Raw genomic sequence first — 22,110 nt, forward strand, 5'->3', positions numbered from 1 at the left:
ATGATTTATAAGGAAGTTATAATCGGGTGCTTGTTGTTATCCTTATGTGGAAAAATGGTCGAAACCGGCCTTTTATAAGTATACAGATTTTAAGCAAAGAGGTTCCCACCTTTTGTGCTTCAAGACTGGTATATTGTAATTCTTATAATAATTTTGCTATTTCTAGCCAATGCGACAATCACTATTGCCAAGCGTATTCGTTCGAGAACTTGCGTTACAGCTGTATTGCTTTCCGGTGCTCTATCAAAAAGCTATTTCAGTGCATGCCAAGATGGACAATAAGATTACTGCCGAATTTTCGGTAAAAATCGGAAGAGCTTTAGTTTAGAAATCTTAACAATTTTAGGAATATTTAATACTTCCAGGATTAGACAATTCATTACATGTCTTTAGCGAATGTATCAGAAAAGCTTATAGCATTGAGAATAGCTTTGAGTTAAATTAAAGAAAAGAATGTGATTTCACAACATGAAACCGATGAACACATACGTGTTAAATTTTGTTTTTTATGGTCCGAACGCAACCATAATTCAAGTCTTTGCGTAAATGAATATACCATGATACTAAAGATCAAACGTAACCCACAATATGAAAAAAAGATTTAGCAACTCAAAAAATATAAATACTGGACAAAATAGCAACACTTCTACCGCAAAAGTAGATTTTCGAATGAGGGGTTCAGTAGACCTCCTTTCCACAGAGAAATTCAGTATTGAAGTCCCAAAAATGGGAACGGTTGGAGGAAAGTGTAGACAGATGCACCGTGAACTTGCCGGTTACGTACGTTCTAATATTTCCATCCCCACCTTTCATTGTTTTCGAAAAGTACAAATAAAACTAAATTTGTAATTATCTTATATAACTAGATTATGCAGGTGAATTACTCTAAGTAATGATTCTCAGTAAAATAAAATGAGCCAATGTCATGTCTTAGGTACACGTTCTAATGGAGCAATAGTCTTTTAAACAGATAGAGCGGTCGAAAAAATAATTAAAGTCAGTGAATGATTTCCTTGAATATTCTTCAACGTACGCGGATTGTTTTGAATTGGTAAACGACTACCTGGAGGTTTCTTTTCGGTTTGGGTTATAGAAGATTTGGTATCCCCGAGCGAGGAATTTGATTGAGGATTCCTCAAAAGGAACAAGTACTACGCTTTGTACTTTTGCTGCTCGAGACCAGTAGAAGTAGAAGCAATTTATTACTTTCCCTTTAGGATTCGGATAAATTAGAGGAATTGCAATAATAGGATATAAGTAGTCACAGTCAATATGTCTTCGGGACTGCTGTGCAGAGCATGCAGGAACCAATAATTCTAGGAGATTATTTTGTGCGCTATTGTTCTCTTCTAGCTCAAACACTGACCTCCTTCAATGACTTAGTGTCCTCTGGCTAATTTCAAACAAAAAAGCAGAAGAAGATACCAAAATAAAAATTCTTTTATTGGATTGCTTGTATCTTGATTTTCAATACGACGCATGATTCAATCATACCTCCCTTAAAAATGTAATAAATATACTGGATCGTTGCTTTATACACATCTTGCAAATCGGATAGACCATCACCATTATATATCAGTCTATATATCACCTACTAAGCCGATGTGGGTATTTACATTAATTCTGAGATAGCTTCCAAGAAAAATAAATGTTTACGCTAATTAACATTACAATCAAAAGCTAGACACATATCGGCAGGATTTAGTTATGACACCTAAGGCTACCCGAAAAACTACAGTCCTAGTATGCTCCATAATGGCTCAAATGTGCCTCGACACAACAAGTTCCGATTTTGTCTTCCCCCTTCTTTGCGTACCGAATCAGCACCAGTGCAGCTATTTTCATCTCCAGTTCTTAGAATTTCTCAACTGCAAATTGGCGAAACTGAGCTAAAGGCTAAGATAACGACCACGCTTAAAGCCCAGCAAACTTATGCCTAATTTCACTAATTACGATGATCTATCTTTTCCGCCCACAGACTCTCGGATCTCACCATACAGCGGACGTTATGCGCTACGAGCTATCTCACAGATGGATAAGATTACACCAGAAGTAGGGGAAAATCGTTCGGTTTCTCTAATAGACATAAGAACGAATCTGCCCTAGTGGCCAATTGCACAACTAAAGTTACTGGCGTAAAACCTAGCATAAATTTTATTCATAAGCCAAAGATGCCTCCACGTATTTTGCCAAAACGTTTTGTAATAGAACAATACAATTCGTATTTAGACCATTTACGAAAAGGTACGTCTAATTATCTGCAAAAACGCGCCAACATGTAGTTGGTATGAAAATTAAGTCAAGCTACATTATCTTGGAATGAATTGGGATCAGAAGCAATCTTAATGTAAAAATGAGGGTTACGTATTATTTGTTAAGTTATGAGATGGGCGTGAGATGACTAATAGTCTAGCAAGGAGCAGAGGCAGCCAGTTCTACAAAACTGGAATACCCGTAATACATGAGACGATGGAAGTATTGTCCATAGCTACATAACATATATAAAATGTATGTCCTATGTATGTGTAGGAGCGTCCACCGAATAAAGGGTGGGATAAAATGTATGTTTCTCGCTTGAAAGCAAACTTTTCTTGAAATTTGTTTGTTGCTTTCATTATTAAACAGCATTTGGTGTTTCGCAAGCATTTTGTTTGTTTCTGTAGTGCATATGTGATCTGCATTTTTATCAATTTTTGTAACGACCCACAACCAGTAGTACTCCAGAGCTCAACCAGCAACCCTGGCAGACCTAGCGTAGGACTTCAAAACATTTTATTCCATTTTAATAACTGCGCTTTCTTCGTAAATTATTTTTACCTTTCATATTCATTCAAAGTTATGCTACTTCAAAGAATTTCACAGATATTCTGTGAGATGAAGATTTTACGACTGTAATAACTACGTTTTAAAATCTACAAAGAGACGGTACAGGGGTATCGTGGTCGCACATTATCTTTGATGATTCGATTTCACAAAGTATTGCCAAAAATGAAAAATTTAGAAAGCGGATTGTTCATACCTTATTAAAATTATTTGAAATGGTTCGGTAGATGTCGTGGTATAGCTTAAATTGAATACTTTAAAAAAACACAATTATTGTTTTCGATAGTCTTTCGAAGTTCATTTTGCTTAATATTCAGGATTACTGTTCTGAAAACACGTGACTTCTCACTTAAAATATTTTTTAAAGAACTGCCCAGTAATGGCGGATTTTGTGCTCACAGTGTGCAATAGTTGTCGCGCAGGTCGACCTTAAATAAGGTCGATTAATGACCAAACTTTAACAATGATGTGTTAGGGTTGTTCAAGACAGTTCTAAACAACCGCGGTTCTTGCAGCAACTGAATCGCTTTTTGTATTCCTTAAGTAATGTTATTCATTGGTAAACAGTTGCGTCGGCAGCTCTCAGTTTGTTAATATATTGCAGGATTGCTTTTATTCATAGTTTATCAGTCTCGAACTCTTGTTGTTGTTTGTTGTAACAAATGTTACCATTGCAAACGGAGCGGAGCAAGTTTCCATAATACTGACGGTTTTATAATCCGAAATTAATCTGAAACTGCGTTTAAGGAAATGGGTTGCCCTCAGGCTACAAAAACATAACCTACTTTCTCAAAAAAATTATTTGCCTAAAGTAGCCGCCTTCATGAAGTTTATTCACAGGCCGTAAAACAGTTTCAATATTCAAAAGCGGAATCCAGTATTCGACTGGATGACGCAAAAAAGCTCTCTTGAATGGGAAAGAACCTCTTTAGGGTAAAGCCATCTGTAGCCAGGGAGGTACTTCAAAACGTGAAAATGCCAGGACACTCCTCACATCAATTGGAACTCGTACTGATGTTCACGGAGAGATGTTTGTTTTTAGTGTGGGTAAAAAAGTTTGTAGAACTGCTGTGCCCGAGGTTAAAATCACTAAATGCCTAACCTGCGTCTCGTCATTTGCTTTGTGGCGATTATTGAACGTCACGCTGCACTTACCTTTTAGGATGCTACAACCTTTGAGCCAGCTAAACCTTCTTCGTTGTTTTGATTGTAAATTAAAGGCATGCTTAACATCGGGCTCCTGGACTTCATTTGGGAACAGGTTTTTTCCCCATGGGGACACGTAGTGGCCACTAAAATACAAGGACCCATTGGAGCAAAAACAGTGAAATAGGCAAAATAAGCTTCAACGTTTTTTGAACCATCAAGCGGAAAACGACTACACGTCGTTCCATGTGTACTATCGTATATGATAACAGAACATACCACAAATTCAGGTTTATCAGCAACGGCAGCAGTTGATCGACGTGCACTGAAGTAAATCTGAAGGTGATAGAGCGGCCATATTTAGTCGACTCCGGATTGAGACCTATTGCAACAAACAAAGTCAAGAAAAATGGTCTTTTGTGTATACTAAACATGTGGCAGATAAATTACCGCTAAATCAGCTTCTATAGACGTTTCTGTCAATGGGAATGCTGTATGTACTACAGCAATATTGCCAATGGATTTGCTCCAAGTTACCTGCTTGATTGCGCGTTAGCCGACTGCCCTAGAGGTGGCGGTTATGCCTGTTTGGCAAATAATTACTAACCCTTTTTCAAAGTCTGTGAAAACAATCCTTTAAGATACCACTAACTACAAAGGAGCCAACTTAACCATTAGCAAAACTGGTGTCGCGTGTGCCACGGGTCGGTGAAGGCGCTGATCTACGTGAACCGCTTCGGGACTTGATTAAGGGTTTGATTAATGATGGGGAGTGGTTGCTTTAGAGCTGTTGGAGCTGAATTAAAGTAAAGACAACTGATCTTACAGAGATTGACAGTCTGTACATCTTTCAAATAAGTCAGTAGAAATTTCAGCTAGCGAGACGAGGCTCTTACGAAAATCGTTCATCCAGCTTTAATTTTCAGTGATGTCAACAATAGGCAAACTTTGTTATACATATTAATGAACAATTAAGCGTTGCATAATGCAGTTGTTGGAAAATGCCAACACAAAGATAACAGATAAATGAACAGGCTGGCAGCATTAATGGAATGATTTCACGATGCTAGTGGAATCAGTTGCGCTGCACCAGGCGGCCGCTTATTGAAGAAACAGCGTGATAGAAAGAAAGGGAAGAATGCTTGTTTCCTATTAATTGAGGGCTACTTGAGGATTATGGCCTATCTAATATTTGTAGATCTAAACATTAGAATACAGATGCTTAGCTTAGTATTAGTTTGCTACGAGTCGGCCGGTTCAGTAACTGGCTACCTGAGAAACGCAAGATCGATAGGAACAATGAAGAAGTAATTGTTAAACATCATTAAACTTTCTTGTCTTCGTTGCTTATCTAGGTTACCCGACGTTAGATATATAAATATTCCGGTTCATCCGCACTTTCTCACGCTGTTTCCAACTCTCAACCATATAGGACAATAGAGTATACGTGATCACGCCTAGAGTGCTAACAAAAAAACATAAGCAGACAGCAAACGATGGCACAAAGATCCGGAATTCGCCGACTTATAAGCGCTAAGCAATCATTTAAAAGAATTAACAACTTTCTTAAAGCTCTGTATAAATTACATAGTCATAGTGACATGTATTTAAAGCAGTTTATTTTGCTCGACGTATCAGTGATTAGTCATATCTATAATCAGAATAGTGAGCATGCATTTTAAAGATCCGCTTTCTAGTTTGTCTGACACCCTGCTATTATCCTTCTATGACATTACGCACATATGTAATTTCTGAAAATGAATTCATTGAAGCTTGAAACAGCTAAACATGAACTGTTTATTAAGCAAATTTGCTCTCGGTGGTGATCATCTAGTTACTACAAGTTAAACAATTAGAAAGGTTTCTTGTGCTTCGTATTTGTCGTCCATTTAAACAATTACATGTCTGCCGTGATGCACATCTTTGCCTTTTTCCGCTTGAGGCTTACCATTGTCATTGTACATGTTTCTACGTTTAGGGAACTCACAGGATTTAAGGAATATCTACCTTTGAATATACGCTTTCTCTACTTCCAGTATAGCTTATAAAGTAAAAACTTTCGTCCTAAATGACAAAATCCAGCCCATTCTGAATAAAATAAAAGTACTAATATATCAGCATAACTAAAAAAAATAAAATAACATTATATTTATATGTAAAACCACCTTGTAATTGTCTATCAATAGAGATAGCATTCTAAATTGCTTATGTACTATTATACGCTACCTCAATGAGAAATTCGCAAGTCACAGTGATTCTTCCTGCCCCTTAAAGCCCTTAGCGCTCGGATGAAAGGTTCACCTAATTCCACCTCGTTTTATATTTGTCTTAAGGTCCGATTGATTTATATCTTCGATCATCCCAAAAGTTGTCTCTTGCAACACTTAATAAATAATAATAATAATAGGGTAAAAGGCGAGTGCTGAAGCTATGCCTATATTCTCCGATATACGTCAACAAGTAAATAATTTGTGCAGATAATATAATTACTACTAATTTTCGACAGTTACCTCGATGATAGTATAAAGTTGATCAGCCATCCCTCAAGCTGTCAAAGGGGGCACATACATACAGCTATAGAAATCCCGAAGGTAAACGATGGCGTTGGTAAAAATACGTTGCAGTGACGATGCCAAGTGAAGAGTAAAAGGCTCCTAGACGGGGCCTTGTGCATAAAGCAGTATATATAGCGACATGGAAAATGCATTTAGAATATCAGTCTATATCACGGATTCTTCTACGAAGAAGTTGCTCTCTACAGTCAACCCACTAAAGACGACTAAGCAAAATTGTGATTCTCAGGGACGATCTCTTCGAAGTTTTTGTTTGATGCTGTCTAAAAAGTTAAATCCCATGCACTAGCTTTACAAGTTCATCCTTTACTTCCAATGCTGCACTCTAAAACCCCTTGAAAGGAAGTCGTTCAAACTCTTAAAGTAAGCAGCGAGCCCCCTTTTGACTCCAGCGAACTTTTGGCTGCGACAAAAAAGTACATACCTAATTGCAGTTAAATTTATATTTTCTGGATGTTTTCGATGGTGGAAATATTCTTTGCAGTGCACTTCACACAGCAGAATCAATTTTAAGGGAACAGCAGAAGTTGCTTACTAAAGCAACGTCGAACTAGTCAACCTGAGATTATCCATAAGGTAACACTAACATCATTGTCTACCAACGCAGAATATTGAATTCGAATCAGTGAACTACCGTGAAATCCATGGGGTATTCATAGTCTACGTAAGTGAACTACAAGCCGTGGGAGATGACAAGGGATGCCTCCGGCAATAGCCAAAATAATCATTCAAGCTAAAAAAAAAATAATTTTGATCCTTTTGGACAAAATTGTCGATAAAAATAACGTTTGGTGTTTACTCTCAGTGCTGTTGTCAAGCATTGCGTCAAAGAAAATGACGCTGCGAATAATTTATTCACTATTCACAGTGCATTATGCTTCACGGTCCGCTACCCAGTAAGTAGCTTCGTAAGGAAAATCGTGATGAGTAGAATAAATGAGAGCTTATCGATGATAGCGGACAATAACAGGCAATGGCAGTGAAAAGCGAATAAATAGCTCTCAGATAAGATAGAGCGATTTATTATTTCTTATTAGAAAAAAGAGGTTACGGAATGCTATTATCGTTTGGTATACGAAGACGACGAAGGTTTCAGTTAAGAGCTGTAACCGCATTGCATAAACTGAAATTTGCGACCCTACGTTACTATGAGTCAACACACCTAGAAAGAAAATTATTGATATATAAGACGAAAGGCCGGATCCACCGGAGGTCTTTGACAAAAACGTCAAACGCAAGTGGAAGTAAGCAAAATACGCGGTAGACGTCACCCCAATGGTGCGTTATCGGATCAGCCAAGAATGTTGATACGGACAGCACAGACAGAAAACCTGCCGTAAGTCACTTATAGGTTGCCTAGCATGTCTGCCCTGCAGCAGTTTAGTAGGGAACATAATGCCAATCTCACCAAACAACTTTACAATTTATGCATATTTGACGCGCTGTTATCTGTGCTCTTGTCGCGTCTGCTCTCGAAATGTTAATAAACTTTTAACTTCACTTAAGTTCACTGCGCTGTCATTCTTAGAGTATATTTATTCCACATATATGTTAAGTAAGATCCAAAGAAAAAAATCTGTTTCGCTGTTTCAAGTGCAATTTACTCGATTAGTTACAGCCCTCAGATACACGAACGGTGTTGCCTTCGAAAGCTATGAAGATTTGTTGGTCAACTGATACAGCGGAATCGGAAGCAAACTATGTGCACTAACTTTGACCATACGTTTTGCCGCCCAGTCGTTTTGCTCCGAAAATTTTAATCGAGTTTATTGTCGACCACACGTGCGCGTCAGAACGTTGAAAAGGAGATAAAACCCTATCCTTATTATATGTCCAGACAGGTTCGGAGTTCCTCCAGATGTGTCCTTAATATAATATAATTGTACGCGCGTACACGAATTGTAATTTTCAATGGTCAACGAAATTCAAGCAGGATTAACATCGATGTTAGTTGGCGGCTTTGTCCGAAACATCGAACGAGTACAAGATCTGTTGTTTCTATGACAACGACAATGATAACATCTGCGTTCATTTGCTACAGCCATATTATTATTGTTGCCATCATATACTTTGCGTTGATTGTGGAGCAGTGGTAATGGATCCACTGGCCTAACAGAAAAAGTAAAGGACTAGCCGTTTAGACCAGCCGATCTATTAAATATAAGCTTGATATAAAACAATGCGTCTTTGGAACGTGGAATTGGACTACAAGTCAACGTTGAAGCACGAATCACTAACTTGTGCATGTTGCTCTCTTGTCCTGGTGATCCTGAAGCAGACGAGGACCAAACGGGCGACCATTGTCCAACCTGCAGCACGGAATACGGATACTGTTTATTGTAGTCGTTTTGTACACAACTAACCTAAAGCACGTTTACTGCCATAAAGACTATTTGCTAAATTTGTGTATGCCATTATCCAGCACGTAACCAGCAGCATGCTGTAATACTTACACTGTAGCAGCATATAGCCAGCCAGATGTACGACGCCCAGCGACGAAACATCAGGCCACGCAACAAACAATGTTCAACCAAGCGGCCAGGCGCATTACCTCCCCTCGCCCAAATGTCCCCTACCACTGTTGTAGCCAGCTTTGTGCGGTACCCATTCATCAGGCTGTCTTGAGGTCACGTCTGCCAAATGACTCACAGCCGGGGTGAATCCTATGAATCGGCATCGCTAGGCCGAATCTGCTTCAAAGCAGGATGTAACGGTGACCTTATGATCGGTGTCGCCTGAATACTCACTGCGGCAGACAGCAATTACACATATTTATCATTGCTTTCATTAAGCTCTTCAGAGTCCTGTGCCGCGATCATCTGCCTTTGCATTAACCTCATACTTTACCTCAGAGCTCCACGAAAATGTTTTTATCGTGCTGAGTGTAATAGAAGCAATCTACAGGCAATGCCTTTTCAGACATTCTGCTGTAACATAAAGTAGATCATACAGACTAAAGGGACTAAAGTTCAAGAATACCACTGTCATCTAGGCTGGTATAAGTAGCCCTCAGCAACAGCCCACGCAGTTGTGTTAAAGTGGTCAAAAGATTATGTTTCCCAATTATCAGTAATAAAATACGTGCAATGAAATAGAGCTGATTTAAATAAAGTTTGGACCAGGTTTTCAGGATATGATTGATTAGGAAACAAATAATGGCAGCCTGGGAATGAAACTGCTCAATTTCCATTTATACCTGCAGATAAGAGCTTTTGTCCATCAAGCTATTGCTATTTGTTTTTCGCTTGTTCCTCTAAATGCGTTTTCAGATAGCAACATGTATTTCAAATAAAAAAAAAAGAATGAGTTTTCTTAGTGGACGTTCTTAGCTAAAAAAAAAGTTCTTGTAGTAATGTACTTCATCCTTCGTCTTCCTTTTAAATACATATGATGATCTATATGTGCGTCCAAACAAAATGAATAAAACATCTGTGAATAATTTCATTTGTTGCAATAACGCTTTCGCGGCTCTAAGGTCATGCAAGATTATGAACACACTAAATCAATTTTGTATCAAGGCTGTCTAGCTTGTTCACGAGGTCCTTCCATTTCTCCAGCTTGATTTGATTAAAAGATCTGAATTCACGTAACTGGCAACACGTCTTTAAAGAAATCTATTTATAACAATAAACCTAGTAACCCTTATGAGTGAAGCTTCTACCTTTGCATAGAAACCCGAATCCTCAAGTTTTTGCTTATACAAATAATACAACCTCTTTAGCATTGGCGTTCCGTAAGTCATTTATATCCCATATATTATACAGAAGATTATTATCTACGGTGATGCTTAGGAATTAAGACACCTGACTGTCACATCAACAATAATGACTCTTTTCTTGTTTACATCGCGGAGCTTCTCACACACACACATACACATATACATATACTTTTGTGTGTGTGTGTAGGACAAAACCAAGCAGTGATATAAGAACACACGCAATAAACCTCTGAGAAATACAGTCCAGAAATGACTTGAAAATGTAACAAATAAGCTGACAAGAATATAATCACTCCCTTTAATTCGTATCGTTATGAAATATTGTTCTAGATCCCTGTTTCCTATCAGAGCCTGCCTTGACCCTTTTCACAAACCATTCTTCTTTGCCTTCTTTTTAATCTTTCCTGCCACAGAAGAACTAGTTGTATAATTTAGCATGTTTGTAAATCTTCATTGTATTGAAATCGCGTTGTGCTGTTTCATCTACAGTTTCTTTAACACATAGTTTCTTGTTGGCGATAGATATAAATGATCGCTCTAGACTTAGGTTTTTCAGTCTTTAAGATTTTCCAAGTTAAAGCAGAAGTTGTTATTAAAATCCGACAGACTATCGATAAATAACTGTGACTTAGCTTTGTGTTAAGCTCTGAAGAATACCACTTTGAGATTTCACTTTTTTTTTAACATGCAATAGATTTATTTTAAAAAAAAATGCAATATAATTGTTCCAGTTCGCGGTCATGTTTTTTGACTCTGTATGAAATAACTATTTATAAAACATGTTCCTGTAATGGAGGACAGTCTTCCCGGTAACCCTCTTGATACCGCGAAGACATCTGAAACAATTTTGCTCGATTTTATGGATATTATTTCTTATTAGGACTTTTGTTTAAAATCGTTTTCATAAATGTACGCATTGGTGGCCCTTAATCGAATGATAGTTCTGTTCTTTTCTTGGTCCGTTTGTACTTGTCCTTTATATCAATTTCTTGCTGCTCCTAGAAGTACTTCCGACATAGAGAAGATTTTTACGCTGCATGTTGTTTTTTTGCCAAATAGGTCAGCAATTCTCCTCACGTGCTCGTATCTGTGATCTAAAGAACGAACTGCCCATTATTAAGGCTGATCTATCTAATGTACATTTGATACTTCAACGTTCTCAAAAGAAATTTTATTTCCGAATTCGCACGAATCTTTCTTATTAATACTACATGCTGGTAGGAAGCATGTAACACTGGAAGAAAACTGGACCAGTTGGCCAGGTACTTTCGTCGAGCTCTTTCTGTACATGGGCGAGTTCGTCCTTGCCTTGAATACATATTCGTCGGGAATGCTACTATAAACTGTGGCTTCAACTTTACATATGGGGCAGCTTTCGATCCACGATGGTGGCTTCTCAAGTCTGCATCGCAAGTGTGCAGCAAGCATTAAGCATCGAACACAACGTCTGCCATACCTAGTCGCAAGCATTGATGAAAAAACTGTGTTGAAAGAAATACTGGTTAACAAAGTGGATTGATTGGCAGAGGTTGAATAAAAACATCGATATCGTAATATATGTAGGTGGTGGAAGCTAAGGCCCGTTATAATAAAAGCCTAATTGAAGAATGGCCGGATTCACTAATACATTCCGCTGACCATCCTGCTCCACAATGCGCTAGATGCTAAGGCCGTAATTGTTGACATGGACATCTTAAATCGGGTAGAGTTGTCGCAGGTTATTAGTCTAGTGTAGCTCAAATACCCAATAAGCACCCTGCTTGTCTTCACTTGAAGCATATTAAGCCGCCCTTTTATTATAACACGAGCCGTATTTAAATCGAGTTGGTGGCTGAGGACAATGATGGCCTGTTTTTGGCGTTTTCACGTGCGAAACCATGTGAAATGTGGAAGGGAATACGTACCAAGCCCAATAAAACAAAGAAAAAAACAGTAAAAACTGGTTTAAAAAGAAAGTTGTTGAACTTGCACGTGCCGCACAAAAATCCTAAGGCATGAAAAAGATTTGCTTTTAGGAGCTGTGAGTGTTCGGAATGACGATGACGGAATGCAAGAGAACTGCAAGATATGACTATGCACGTACAAAAATAAGGAAACGCATTCGATTGGTGACTGGTATACAGAGGGACGAGCGATGACGAGACGCCGACCGATGGCAAAGAAGTACCGACCGTAATGGAAAATAGATCAAGCAAGCCGCCGATACTAGCCGAAATAGCATTGGTTCTGCAATCGACTAAGACAGTAATTATTTGAACCAAGAATGCGAGTATACGACGAGCAGAAGATCTTGTTATATAATAGTCTTAATAATACAGTACTGTTTATTGAGATATATTAAGATTATGTTTCATTATATCTACGTATTTGTCTTATCGCAGTTGTATAGAAATGAAGGTCATTAAATACAACCACATGTCATAATGAACGAGCATTAGACGTATGGTAAACATTGAATCAAATGGGTTGCAGTAGACTTATACTAGAAACGCCAAAACAAAGGTTATTCAACAATCGTTTACAAGCTAATGACGTCAAAAGAAAATCGGCGGATGCCACCTTGGAGAGTCTACAAGGAGAAATATCGATAACTAGGAGACACTTAAAGCATACTAGGCTCACATTTCGGGTACTTTTTTTGATAGCCTAAAATTCGAGACGAGTAAAAACAATTTTTATTATTATTATTAAACAATTATTATTACCTGTGAGAATAATATTATTGAAATGTTATTGTCCCACTATGATTGGGACCACCAGCTAAGTTAGTGAAGCCCTTAAACTGTGGAAGAACCAGATAGTTTTGTAAAAATTAACCTCTGATGACTGATGTGTACCTTCGAAGCTAGCCGCAAGGAATACACTTTTCCATTTTTCTTATAGATAAAACTGCACAGTAGTACATATACCATTCGTCAAGCCATCAATCAGATACTCCTCTTTATCGTCCTTTTTGTTCGCAAAGTTTATTTACTAGATAGTTATAGACAATTCGCTTCTATGCGTTTTAATAACTCGAACCATTACTTATTACAAGATACTTGACAAGCATTTACCATTAATACACTATAAATCTTATTTAGCTTAATGTTCGTGTTATATTTACAGAACAGACCATGCGAATGAACTTCGATGCAACTGTCTCCTTTTGCCACTGCAAATATGATCCAATAACGAAAAGTTTTGAGTCTTGGGTTGCCTGTGAACACTACTACGTCAATCGTGTTGTCTCTAATATGAGCATCAAGAAAACTTGTGTATTCGCAAACTACCGGTATTGAGTCGTGTAATTACATACAGTAGTTTCAGACCTCATCGTATTACAGTTTTTGGCAGGTATTCCAACCAAACCAGTGGCAGGCCTGATTCCCATTTTTACATTGGCTTCAGAAAGTGGTTTCATTACCTCCGACTTACTCTTAACTGGGTGGCGCTGTTTATCCCCTTTATACACATTATAAAAAACTTCTCGAGTCATCTGCGAACGACAACCAAAACCTATCAAACCTAGCCAAAACGAAACCTATCTGAAGCGATTAAATCAGGATTAGGTAAACTGGACGTAGGCAACAACAAGGCTCGGCCAGCGTGTTCTAGCAATAGGACATGTTTTTGAAACTGAACAGATAGGTCGAAGGATGGAGACGTTCTGTTTGTATTCGAAGTCTCTGTAACAAATCGGATTCGGAGGTAGACTTGTGCCGTTGGCAATAGTTTTAAAAAAAAACTAGATAGAATAATTTCTCGAACGGTTTGTCTATCCGAGGTACGTGGGCTGCGGGTAAAATACTGTCGCGACCCCGAATGATATTTGAGATTAAGTGAATCTCTAACAAAGTATTGTTTGAAGGTAGGGAAGCTAAGTATAATGGTGTGACTTTGCCTCTTACTTTGGACACTTTTGCGCCGCCACTTATATGAAAATATACAATACCATACTATTATTGTGACTAGTATTATTTATACCAGTATTATGCGTCCTTAATTTTTACTGCTAATAATACTGCTAATCAAGGAATAGCTTTAACAATTATAAAGGAAAGTATTTCGACAATAAGACCAAGTTTATGCAATTTTCCGTATTTTTTTTAAGTTGAGCGGCCAGTACTATGTCCTTCGGCTATAGTTTAGTTTTTTCTTATGTTTAAGAGTTTCAATTTAGGTTAACGATTATATAACAAAAATAATGTCGGAAAAGTGTCTACTTCGTTATTGTTCCTTAATATGCTGACGACAAGAACTTATTTATCTAAACATTCCGATGCAAGCGACGTAATAAAATTAGTATTGCAAATACGCAGCTACAAATATAACTGTTTTTAAAATTTCGATTAATTTCTTAATGATTTTCTTAATGAAATCGTCAGTTATGAGTCAATTCGTTCAGTATGAAGGCTGTTTACTATGTTATTTACCGCGGGCTTTCACTACTAAAATGTTCAGTCCGTCAACTCATCTACAAGGCAAAATAACAATTGATTAATAACAAAGATAAATTGTGGATATAAAAACGTAAATACAAACGTGAAATTTTATCAGTTGGGGTCACAGCAGGACAATGGTTAACATGATGTTGATCGCAATGAGTAGCGCGCTCCATAGCAGAATGCAAACCACTATCTTCTGGCTCATTGTGATTCAATCTTCAAGAATAAATTGCTTCAGGGCTAAAATTTTTAGCAGATGGAATCCCTTCTTGGTTTGTCATCAGACGCTACCAAATTAATGAGATTCTTGCTTTCGGAATAGTCCTGAAATTGATGGGAGTCCCAAGTACTTAATCTGTCGGAATGTCATTGTTTGCCCTTTCAACGGGTTATCTTAACCGTAAGGTCTTGTAATGTAAATTTAACAGGTGTCTAAAGCTTGCGGAAGGTAAAAACACATGTTCAAGGTTTCCGTCATCACAGCAATCGGTTCTTCCGTATCCTGAGATGGAATTTCCTCCTTTGTGTTTTTTTTAACTTCCGTTTTTAAAATGATTACGCTAGTTTAGGCGCGTTTTCACAAAGATGATTGATTTTATCGGTGCTGGCTTTCGATTACTGAGCTTTAATTTTTAGCAACCTTTACATTTATTTATCTTTAATGATATTTAATCAGCCTATACTTCTACGAACTAGAACACTAGGTAAGGTCACTGATTTTCGTTTGCTAGCGCTGTGTAGCCTAAAACTTAGAAACTTTTCGACCTTCTAAATAGCACTGAACAGTTTTATAGAAAATTTTGACAATAACAAAGCGGCTTAGGACCAAACATGCATAAAGTGATAAATAACACAAACAGTCACGTAACAAGATACATAGTACATTAATTACACCATAGAATATGTATCACTTCTAACTCTTATAAACTAAGTTTGGCGTCTTAATGAAACGGAAATATCATCTAGTCGTGATTCATTATCATAGGCCACTTATTTACTTTGTTTTTAATAGTATAAGCAAGATACTGGTGTGCCTATATATATGAAATGCTTTCATGTCGTACTTTGATAGTTCTTTGTTAGTTTCGAGTTTTATGTCTGGCATCGCCGTCGTGGCACAAAACAAAAAGTGGCTATGCCCAGATCTAAACCTACACCACAACGTACTCGTAAGATTACCGACCGAATACTCTACCCACTAACCTACGACATTGACTGTTAGCCTCTACCTGACAAAAATGAATACATTTGAGCGAACTAAATAACCTTGTATAACTGTACAGCTAGAAAACGTGATTGTAGATGAAACGTGACAAACAAATCTAAGGCTTCTTAGATTGGGCTCCATGCTGGATAGTGTTGACAAAGCTGGATCATGAGAATCGCCTCTGGACGCGGAACCAAGAAAATCGACTCCTGTGAACTAATCAAAATGGCCCCTCAATTGAACGCATTTTGCAAACTGCATCGCTAAACTAAATGGTTTTAGCTTACGTGTATATATAGATATATGGCGACAGTGAGCTATTTTTGGACCCGAGGATCGATTAGTATAAAATACTTTCCGGTCGGTTGGCTGGCTAATTGCCCTTAGTTAGAAAGTTTGACAGAGTTGCTGGAGTCTTCAGATAAGTATAAACATTTGGGTCTACATTTTATACGGTGTTCCAGGCTCCTGGGTTACTTGTAAGGCGGTGTCGATTCTGGTAAGATTCGCGGAGTAAGGTCTGGAATAGTTCTTTCCATTTTTCTTTACAAACGTTTCTTGACGGGAGAGCAAGGCCGCCAAAACTCTTTCATGTTCTTCCCGTTTTAGCAGCGCTCTTTTAATAGAACTCCCAAAGAGGTAACTTAAGCCATCTGCCAACCACATACGACTCGCAGATACACTCTAAAACGTTCTTAGTCTTTTTCTAGAAACTACGAGAAATCTACTTACTTCAAGGTCATTTTTTATGTTCGTTTTCCAGAGCTCAAATTCTACCCAGTATTCTTGCATCCGTTAGTCTTCAGAAGACTATCAGTGTATGTATGCCCTGTATCATCTTTAGCATGCTCCTCGCAATGGATGCATATGCCTGAGGCAGACGTTCCGATTCGATATATGTTCGATTAAAAGTGTGCAAGCCCTGTGAGTGTTTGGAAGACAGGAAGTAACCCAATTTGTTTTTAGGTCTTTTCAACCGTCTAGGAATTCCAACTAGGATTATTTATTAGAGTTACACAGCCCCGAGCTAGGCACTCTTTTGGAATGGCCAGTCATCACTTCTGCTCGGCCTGTGCTTTCCCTATCTTTTTTCCATACCTCTTTCCACATTCTTTTCTCCATTAGATCCCTTTTCCATATTTCCAACGCTTGCTTCAGAGTCTTAGGGAAGAGTTCTTACGAAGACTTATGTGGATTGCGCCTTTATGGACCTACGGCCGCTATTCTAAAATGCTTATCTTTTTTTCGTTTCCTTCGAGAATCAAATTAAGCTCCAAAAAGGGCTATAGATTTTGTCGCTAACGTAAGAAGACTACTGCGCAGCATTTTGTAATCCATTAATTTTAGGAGGAATTCTTTCAAGAACAGTCACAGCAATATTGTTTTAGTAACAGCTTATTTGACATAATTCGTCTAGCTATATGCACAAATTTCTTGTAGTGGTTGTAATCTTAATAGATAAATTATATACCTAACAGCCTTAGGGATATCGGCCCGATTTTTTTTCGCCCGTTAAAAGACCTGCTTACTTTTTCCCTGAAGCTGGTGAAAAGCTGGCTCCAGTCATCCAGTCTGACACTAGATGTAAAATTCAATGCTACATTTGGTCTCAGACAGGGCGTTGGCGGCTTTATTTTTAAAGGAAACGTTTGTAAAGAAAGACAGGAAGAACTTTTACGTATCTACTCACACCCGAAAATTGTACGAAAATCGACACGGCCCTTGCAGGAATCCAGATGCTCGGGACACCATTAGATATGTGGACCCTTCACGGTCAAGTGCCAAATATTTATACTTCTTGGCTTAGCTACTTTTCCGAACTTATCTGAAAACCAATTCCAACGACTCCGTCAGATAATAATATATACCGAAATACCTATAACTCGGTACATTCATAGAAATGTCACCTCTTTAACGGAATTTCTTGGTTGTTTAGTAGTTTAAAAATTAAGTGCACTATTCCTTGTTCATGAAACGTTCAGCGAGAGAGATGCAAGAATTCAAAGTGCTTGTCAATCGTTTACCACTGACACGCTGGAGCTTCCCAAAATATTTTCTTACAAATCATCACAACGTCTTATTTATAAGCGCCTTCGATAATCTTCATATCGTTGTAAGAAGCATCATCGGAGCCAACAAGCTACGATGCAACCTATTCACCGCGTAATCCACGTTGAAGCTTCATGGAAGTCAAATGGAAGTTCTTTATTTGGTTTCTCGATTTTAGTCCTTGAAAAGGGGGCTGTGGAGAGCAATTCAGAGTACAAATATTAAAAAACGATATGAAACACGAGCCATACCAAAAATTAAATGTTGAGATGATGTAGTATTCAAAAGTGCCATATCAACATAATGATATATTGTGTATATCATCATGTCGATACATAGACATGATTGAGTTTATTCAAACTTCCCAATGACAGTAAAGCGACTTGAAAAGGCTCGTCTTACGTTTCTTATGGATATTGGTACTTGTGATATATTCAATATTTAACGAGAGCTTCTTACATTACATGGTTATTGTATACTTCCAATGTTATTTTAATTGTTGTGATATATTGTTAAACTGTTATCGTACGTACTGCTGTTTTCTTAAATTAAATTCTTAAAATTTGATTAAAAAAAAAAAGGATTTTCGTTGCTTGAATGCAGTTCTCTTAGTTGTTATTCAGGTTTATATGTCCGCGTAAATCACGAACGCTCACTGTGTTCTGCCTAATGTTGTGCTTCAATGCAGAATTTAGATCTGAGATTTTACATACATGGTAACAGTTAACTACTACTAGTTACTTTAGTACTAAAGTACTGCATCGCATATGCTTGATGATAGGACAATTTATAAAAGAGCGATTTGATTGAACATGCTATTCATTCAGCATTTTGAATTATCGTAATCAGGACAAATATTAAAACCCTAACTTATGTCCCGTCAATGAATATGAAGGCTCGAGGCTTCACTGTGAACTTCACTGCTCGGTTCAATATAGGAATAAAGCCACTATACACCGCAAGGTCGGGATTTTTATTACTGCTTAGGCCGAAATAGGAGAACTCGCAATTTGCAGCAGTAACTTATGAACACAATTGGTAGAATAGGTTGACAGAATTAATAAACAACTTCCGAAATACAGAATCAAATGATATTATTATATTATTCTACTTTGTTTTAATTATACGATGTTTTCTACTTTGCTACTAATTGTATGCTACTATATAGAAACTTTCTGGCCCTTGAAAAAGGAAGAAAAAGGAGTTTCATAATAAAAGGAGCTTAAAAATATTATTTGTGCTCAGGAGCATATATATATATAAGATTCCTATTACATTGCACACGTTTGAGATCGTCTCTAATGCCTCCCCAAAATGCGGCAAATTCTGGTGTCATGTATATTATGTTCATATGGCGTAAAGGCGTCCTACACAACAATATTCGTAAGCGTCTCAGTTTTTTTTGCAAAAAAGAAGGTGTTGTAGTGTTTTTTTAATTAGCTTGAGAAACGCGTAGGATATATCTCTTAGCGTCTTTCAAGCGATTAAATTGCCTTGGTACAAGCAACCTACACCAACATAGAATCTAGTCCGCCATGTGAATACTACACACTTACAATAGCTCCCTATTGCAAAGACAAAAGTGCCTAAGGTAAGGTGACCCAGGTCTGCCTTTCATATGATATCTATTATTATATGTAAACGTAGCTTGTACCAGCAGGAATGGGCTTATTGTATTTCCCTTATTAAAGAGCAAGTAGAATATTCCTACAAATAAAAGAAAAGCAAAAAGTTAGGTAATTCCTTGATAAATGAACCAAGATCCGGTGGTTTCAAGGTGAACCTCTTGTGAAATCTATTTTTATTGTTTACCACTGTTGTTCACTAAATGCATATTCAAATAGCGACGTTCATTGTGAAGTCTAAACGAAAAGAAATAATACAGATACATTTCTCTCTATATATTATTAAGCGTTCACTGACTCCGCAGGCCAGAGGATGTTGTAGTTTTGTTTGAATCTCGATTATTCGCCTAAGCCGGTAATTTGTACTTGGTGTTAAATAAAAAAAATATCTTTAACTGTTTTGTATATCGATTGAGATAAATTATGTAGTTAAGACGAGCCGGCTTTTCACGCCCATTATACTAGCGGCCATGCTATTCATTTTCCTTGCAAACCCCTAACAAAAATCTCAAATCTGTCTAAACTCTATAAAATTTTTAATGCCAGAACGAACGAACCTGCTCCCATGTGTACTTAATATAATTTCTTTTCGATAACTACATAGGTTAACTATTAAAAGGGACATTTATAATGATCATTATTTGATGTTGTACATATATATCAGTGCAAGGCCCTCGTAATTTAGTCCGCGTGTCTTCTGCACGGGTGTGGTATATTAGCATATTTTAAGCGGGTAAGCCATATATCAGCCTCTTATGCAAATGGATCAGTTCATTATTCAGTAACCATTAGGTTTCTTAGCGACGGCGTAGTTCTAACACACTGGTCTATTAGCTGGGAAGACACAGATGTGACCTAGGTTCGAATCTGGACGTAGATCCTCCAGTAATAATTTCAGACATAAAAGAAGCAATGCAATGCCTGATTCAGTTTGTGATAAACCTTACGCAGGCAGCTTAATGTTGCAGTATCCTTGCAGCACTGAAATCTAGCTGCGAAATCTGGCTTAATGTACCAAAGATAATATGTTTATATTCATTCCTAAATGCGTTGCGTTTTCTCTATGAAGTAAATTAAATCTTCATGTAAATTTTATTAGTAATAAGCTAATACAAGTCTCAAATTTCGGTAAAGAAGTTTAGGTAACAATAAACTTTAAAGCATAACTTCAGTATGCACAAAATCCAACACACCCTTCAACCTGCCTTGAACCAAGTCAATGGTGCAATCTTTCTTTTATTCATTGTAGGGTGCGCCAAATGTTTGTTTTTTGCCTAGTCTCCCGTTTTAGGAACAGACAAGAGAGCTAACAGACCACTGAGCGATAAACACGGAAGCGCTTGCGGTTTGCGATGAGGTAAAGCTACAATTCGAGCAGCGTTTGCTTTTCGTGGAGGATTACTGTCGAAATGGGGAGTCGATAATAGTGACATTACATAGGTGTCGCGTAGAATGCAAAAGATACTTTCTGCCGACGAAACGACTGAAACACTAAGGCGATTGGTTCAGAAATTTGAAGAGGCTGGCTCGTTCGCAAATAAAATGGAGCTTAGGAGATCACTGATTAGACGAACAGGTCATAACTTGGCTGCAATGGAGCAACCAGGATGTTGGGTGTTGCCAATTCAGGATGTTGGAGCAGCGTGAATGCCGCTCCAACATCCTGAACATGAGGTCATGTTTAGCAATTCAACCTATCAACGAGCACGCTGCAACGCATTTTGAAACAAGAATTGCATCAATCTGCAGACTGGAATCAAAGAATTGGATACAAACAACCATTGGTTTCAAAAAGGTAACGCGATCTGCCATACCGCATCGAAATCAATCTGCTTGAATCTATGCTAAACAACTGACCTCAATTCACCGCGGTGACATCGAACGGCCGCCTCGCTTTTAGAATTTAGCTCTTCTGGATTTGTCCAGTAAACACATGTAAGAGAGAAATATATATCACTGCTGAAAACAATCTACAATCTGAAACACCGTAGTTATGTAGTGATCACTAAAATCAATTCTAATCTATGCAGAGCCGTGATTCAGAATTACGCGAAGTAGACCGAGCTATGTAAGAACATCGTGGGAGAGCATTTGGCTGATATTGTTTTATATGTGTAGTGAATCAAAAATCTTATGTTGCGTTAACATGACGAAAAACACGTACAGAAGCTTGCTTTTGTTTTCTATTTGGCGCACTGAAATAATAGAATGTCACCTTTTGGCATGCCCTATATTATTATTTTTCTAGTCATAATAACGCTTAAGTTTTAAATAAACTATTATACAATAAAACCTTAGTCATTCTCAAGCTTGTTCAGTGTTGTATACGGGATTGGGTAACAATAACTATAAATTGAATCGATGTACAAGGCATTTTGACGTCCAAAATAATAATCTTAGGACTGGCCAAAAAATACCTGTCTGTACAGGTAGCAGAAAAGAATACAAATACTCTATGTCTCCTTTATGCTACTTTGCTAATAGGTACGACTAATTTTTCACCACACTAATTGCATCCTAGTAATTAATAAAGCGCTGTAAT

The 22,110-nt window shown here is 37.6% G+C and overlaps 1 long non-coding RNA gene across 1 annotated transcript; it reads right to left on the reverse strand.

The window, feature by feature from the left end:
- Positions 1 to 3,953: 3,953 nt before the first annotated feature.
- On the reverse strand, positions 3,954 to 9,231 carry LOC147757145 (uncharacterized). Its single transcript, XR_015324425.1, has 4 exons — positions 8,996 to 9,231; positions 8,781 to 8,851; positions 4,249 to 4,351; positions 3,954 to 4,115 (listed from the first exon to the last, which is right to left on the reverse strand). It is a non-coding gene; the product is annotated as an uncharacterized LOC147757145 (long non-coding RNA).
- Between the last annotated feature and the right edge of the window lie 12,879 nt (positions 9,232 to 22,110).

The sequence above is a fragment of the Varroa destructor genome, unplaced genomic scaffold (genome assembly GCF_002443255.2).
Source record: "Varroa destructor unplaced genomic scaffold, Vdes_3.0 BEIS01000003.1, whole genome shotgun sequence".
Classification (NCBI taxonomy): domain Eukaryota; kingdom Metazoa; phylum Arthropoda; class Arachnida; order Mesostigmata; family Varroidae; genus Varroa; species Varroa destructor.